We start from the raw sequence: 6,000 nt of genomic DNA, 5'->3' as shown, positions 1-6,000 counted from the left end.
GCGGCGGGCGCCCCTCACCCCGCATCACGCACGCACCTTCTGCATCCCAACAGCTCCCGGCCCCGCTGCACCCCCGCCACCGCTTCCCCCTTGGGGAATACCCTCCTCAGGGGCCCCCGGCCCGCTGCATCCCCTTGTTTTTTCCTCCCCCGCCCCCCAGGCCCCAACTGCCCCCTGGCAGCTCCCCAGCTCGTGCCTCGGGCCCTACCCGATCTCTCCGCGCTTTCTGCACCGCGGCCTTGCATTCACCCTCGCTTCCAGGCCTCCTGCTAAAAATCCCCTTGCCTCTGGAATAGGGGACCCAGATTGGCGGTTTGTTTTTTTTTTTTTAAGGATCTCCCAGCAAACCCCAAAAATCTTTCCTCTCTTCTTTGATTTATACCCCTCGCCGTCCTTTTAGGAACTTCCTCTAGCAAGAAAATCTATCTATATATGTATTATAAAATACATATATTGTATATCTTTCTCCCAGTTTTTCCTCCACCCAGGGTAACTTTCCAGCAAAAATTGTTTCTTCCCACCAAGAGCCCCCCCCCCCTTGGTAGTATCTTTCCACTGATAACAAACCAACTCAGTTCTGCCAGTTTCTCTTTCACCTAATAATTTGTTTTTCCAACCCTCTTTCCCAACTCTCCGGCAAAAATCCCTTTTCATCCCCAGTTCTACCCCACTGAGGCTTTTCCCAGCAAAACCCTCCAGGTCCCTTCCCGAGGAAAGAAAATAAGGCAAGGAAGACAAATGAACTTTCCCTTAAAACAAAAGCCCCTTTCCCATCTAGATCTCCCCGGTTTAGTATTGGTTTCTTCCTCCTTCCGCAAATTGCCCATCTTGCCCAACTCTACACCTGTGTGCTTGCTTCTTTGGGGACCCAACATCTGAATGGCCCTTCCTTTCCACCCCCTGCTTCCAGGGCAAAAGAAGTTGGATGAGTGTCCTGAATTTACTACTCAGAGTTCCAGGAGGAAATATCCAGTGGTCTGACGGTCATCTGAATCCCCTCCCTGTGGGGCCTGAGCCGGGCCCTCCTGTTCCCTGGAGAGTCACTCCTTTGCTCTGGTGAGTCTTTTCCCTTTTGCCCTTGTTCCAAAGATACCTACTTTGTCAGGTGGATTCCCTTCTTTCTCAGAAGGGTTTCGAATTGATCCAAGAGCCTCTGTACCCACAGGGAAACCATTACAAGTTGCTGCTTTGGGAAGTCAGATGAGGAAAAGGTCATTTGTTGTGCCTGTTGACGTCTCTGGAGGAAGGCAGACATTTATTAGATTGATCTATGTTTCATGGTTTATTGCAAAAAGGCTTTTTCCCTCCTTCTGGTTCAGGGTGGCAACTCAGATACCTCCAGGGAACAGGCAGGTAAAGGCCTGCAGGTGAACCAAAGATCGTGGGCCCCCTCTGAGTGATCCCCGCCAGTGGAAATGACCAAGTGGAAGTTTGTTTGTTTGTTTTTTGAGATGAGACCAGAACACTGACCTGTGTGAAACTTTTTGATCTTTAAATGGTGACAGTGAGGGGCGCCTGGGTGGCGCAGTCGGTTAAGCGTCTGACTTCAGCTCAGGTCACGATCTCGCGGTCCGTGAGTTTGAGCCCCGTGTCGGGCTCTGGGCTGACGGCTCGGAGCCTGGAGCCTGTTTCGGATTCTGTGTCTCCCTCTCTCTCTGCCCCTCACCCGTTCATGCTCTGTCTCTCTCTGTCCCAAAAATAAATAAACGTTAAAAAAAAAAATTAAAAAAAAAAATAAATGGTGACCGTGAATTTAATCGGTATTCAAAGACAGCATGGAGCGCTTATAAAACATGGTGGCTGGCCACCAGTTTGGACTATTTGATTCAGGGTTCCTTCCTGTGTTAGACACACATGCACAGATGCACACCCGCGTGGGTATGTGTGTACTTGCAAGACTTTTCTTCCTCCTGAGAGCCACAGTTCTCCGACTTTTTGATCTTGTAAAATCATTGAAGACTCAAGAGTTGGTGCGTGTGAACTATATATGCTGACATTTGCTGTATTGTAAGTCAAATAAGCCTCAGTGGCGCCTGGGTGGCTCGGTCAATTAAGCGGCCGACTTTGGCTCAGGTCATGATCTCACGGTTTGTGAGTTCGAGCCCCGCATCGGGCTCTGTGCTGACAGCTCAGAGCCTGGAGCCTGCTTCGGGTTCTGTGTCTCCTTCTCTCTCTGCCCTTCCCCCACTCATGCTCTGTCTCTCTCTCTCTCTCTCTCCCCAAAGTAAATAAACATTAAAAAGTTAAAAAAAAAGAAGTCAAATAAACTTTAAAGATACTCATTTAAAAGTAACAGTAGTAAACTCGTTATATATTAACAAAATTGACTTTTTAAAGACTGCATTTCAGAAAACAAGATTTAGTGAGGATAGTAGGCATTGTTTTACCTTTTTCGAGTCATCTGGAATCTCATGTATCTGCTTCTGCATTCAGCCTCTGCAGATATATCCTGTAGCTTCCGGAGGGTTTCACCGAGAATTAAAAAGGCAGATAATGTCTGAATATTATTATGAAGATAGTTTGGACCTCGAAGACTCCCTGAAAGATTCCTGAGGACCCCAGGGTTCCCCACCCCCATCCACCTCACTTTGAAAAAGGCTGTTGTAGATGTGGTTTTTTTACATTTTTTTTTTAATGTTTATTTTTGAGAGACAGGGAGAGAGACAGAGGGTGCGTGGGGGAGGGGCAGAGAGGGAAGCACAGAATCCAAAGCAGGTTCTAGGCGCTGACCTGTCAGCACAGAACCATGAACCCCTGAGATCATGACCTGAACCAAAGTCAAACACTTAACCGACCGAGCCACCCAGGCGCCCCCGCTGTTGTAGATGTTAATGCTCATTTGCATTTTTACGCTGGGATCAGCTTTTGGAATGAGAAACTTTAATGTCTCTTTTCCTCCCTTAGTTAATTCTAGGTAAGAAAATTTCCTGGAAAGCATAGTCCTAGCCGGCTTGCTTCTTCCACGTTTTCGTTCTCTTCCGTATCGTATGTAAGCTTTAAATCTACTCTTTTAACGAGCGAGAGACCAGGAATCCCGGTCTCCAGTGTGGTCGTAGGTGAGGGCTTTGAGGTCAGACTACCCCCAGGGTTGAATTCTAACCCTGATTTTGGGCAAGTTGCTGTTGTGGGAATTGTATGATCTGTAAGTGATTCCAATTGTCCCTGGCATATGATAGAGCCTCTGTAAGTGTTTGCTACTGTTGTTACTATAATGATAATCATCACAGGGGTGAGGCAGGAAGAAAGTGAGGCCTAGGAGCTGGAGGGCCAAGGCTCTCTCCAGAGACGGCAGTCGTCCCTCGCCTCTCTCTTTTGATAGCCCTCGGGAAATGCAAAATCTTAATAATTTTCAAGAGAAGCCAGAAATGAATATACTTGGTTGAAATCTCCCCATTAAGAAAAATGTTGGTGACCCAATTTTTTTTTTTTATGCTTATTTATTTATTTTTGAGAGAGAGACAGAGAGCAGGAGCCAGGGAGGGACAGAGAGCGGCACAGAATCCGAAGCAGGCTCCAGGCTCTGAGCTGTCAGCCCGGAGCCAAACGCGGGACCTGAGCCCCAAAACTGCGAGATCGTGACCTGAGCGGCGGTCGGTGGCTCAACCGACTGAGCCCCCCAGGCGCCCCGGTGACTGACCCAATTTTGAAAAACACCGTGCGGGCCAAACAAAACAGGCCTACAGTTCAGATAACGTCTGGAGTGGGGAAAGGGGGAAAGAATTTGCATAGCTGGGTCTCCGTCTCTCTTATTTCCCGGCTTCCAGCGGTCTGATCTCTTAACTCAGACGTGATCACTCTCTCCCCGCTAACATTCATGCAGAGAGGGAAAGGGGAACGTGGTGCTTGGGGAGGGTGGGGGAAGAAAAGAAAAAAAAGGCCCGCAGTGGAATCTTGTCACTCACCAGCGAAAGGGATGCTGAGAGCTTTCTTTGATCAGAGTTAGTTCTGTGCCAGGCAAGATGCTGTGAGAAGTGCTCACACAGAAGGCAGAGGCACAGCCATCCCAGAGCTTGCAGTCTGGGGAAAATAGAAGAACTTGAAAGATAATTAAATTCCGGGGCCATCTGGGGTAAGTATTAAGTGGAATGCCAGACAAGCGCTCATGGAGTTCGGAAGGAGGGAGAAATCGTCTCAGACTCGTCATGCTGGGAGGAGCCGTTTAGGCTTTTGAACGGTTTCATTTGGTAAAGCGGAGCAAAGGGAAGTTGCATAAATCAGGGTCATAAAGAAAGAGGTCTCCGGGGCATATAGACCAGGGGATATAAACGAGTGAGGTGGGAGGATGTGAGCGATTTTGTTTCTTGAGAGAGAGACAAAGAGAGTGCGAGCAGGGGAGGGGCAGAGAGAGAGAGGGAGAATCTCAAGCAGGCTGTGCCATCAGAGCAGAGCCCGACCCAGGGCTCGAAGGCACAAACCGTGACATCGTGACCTGAGCCGATGTCGGCACTTAACCTGCTGAGCCACCCAGGCGCCCCTTGAGATTTTTCAATAGAAGTTGAGAGAAAGCCTCACTTCATTGAGAAATCTCGAGATCTGCAGTGAGTTCCAGTGTGGTTGGTAGCTGCTAGGCACTTGTAACTATGCTCATTTCAATTTAACGAAATGGAAGTAAAATAAATAATTTCGTGCCTCAGTTGCTCATCCTGCATTCTCTAGGCGCTCATGGGCCGCTTTGTGGCTAGGGGCTGTCGTTGGACAGTGCAGACTTAGAACATTTCCCTCAGCGCAGAAAATTCTTTTGGACAGCGATGCCCTATCCAAAAGAAGTCGGACAGATTTTCCGACTTGATAACCAGTAGAAAATACTCAGATTAACTACAGGCTAAATAAACCTTTTGGGGAACCAATAAGTGTTTAGACTGTTCCCTCCTTGCCATCCAGACAGTGCCGCAGTAGATGTTATTTACCCAATGGTGTCCGTGTTGCTGCAGGCGGGAACCTGTGGCAGATTAATTTCCCAAGAGGCTGTAGCATTTCACAGGAGACTCCCTGTCTCCTCCTGCTCCTACCCGTCGTGGAATGACACGCCTTTTTAGGAAAAGAAAAACATGAAAATTGCTCTGGATCCCTACTGCCGGCTTAAATTGTGTTTCAAACCATTGAACAAGGCACCGATGATGATCAAATAAGCAAGGCGTATATTTCTAAAGCTTACGGTTTTTGTGCCGCCGTGAAGCCAAAATCAGTTTGCAAATTAAACGTAAACAAATGCAACCAAACCGATGTAATTCCAATTACAAATGGCAGTTTAATGGGAGAGGTGCCACTTTGCTGAAACCTAATAGCTTCCTTGAAACCAACGGTTGCCCTGGGCCCCTGTGGGTTTAGCAGAGCCTGAGACGGCTCAGCTCTCCTGTCCCTTTTCCTCAGTTTGAACTGCAGCCAGGCCTCCGTCTGCACCACGATGTGTGTTGGCTTTGAGGTGACCCCAAAGGCATAAATACGAGCGGAATCCACGTCTGTCCTCTTCTCGTTAGCCTGTGGCAATTAAAATCGTCCTTTTTGGCGTCAGTGCAATTATAATCATACCCCGGGCATTGAAACCAAACGCTAGTACTGTATTATAAGGCAGTAAACCAGTAATCCGCATAGACTGGTTTTCTTCTTTTGGGTCATTCTCCAAATGAAAACACAAAATTATAAAATCCTTGGAAAGAATGGGGAATGCCTGCAAGGTTCCAGGGGACCACAAGCCCTCCCCACGGGGATTAGCAGGCAGCTCTGTACGTAGAAGGTGCTAAAACTTGTCGAATCAAATTTATCTGTGGGCAGAACAAGAACAAGTTCAATATTGGCTGAGGGGAGGGGGGGGTTTGCTTTACGAACTGGAAAAGGTTGTAAATGTGAAAACGTGGCTTTTGGACTCCGGGCTTGCCTGGCCGAAGTGGTAGTGAGACCAGTTTTTTCTGTGGACCGCGGGCGTGTGTTGGAAAGCAGGTGGTTTGGCATGTGGGGAATTCTGCCTCCATCCAGCCCCTTTTGTGCTTTTCTAGATTGATC

Source organism: Herpailurus yagouaroundi, unplaced genomic scaffold (assembly GCF_014898765.1).
Source record: "Herpailurus yagouaroundi ecotype Mexico unplaced genomic scaffold, PumYag 220, whole genome shotgun sequence".
NCBI lineage: Eukaryota > Metazoa > Chordata > Mammalia > Carnivora > Felidae > Herpailurus > Herpailurus yagouaroundi.
The sequence above is the reverse complement of the archived record's forward strand: the minus strand, read 5'-3'. Positions refer to the sequence as shown.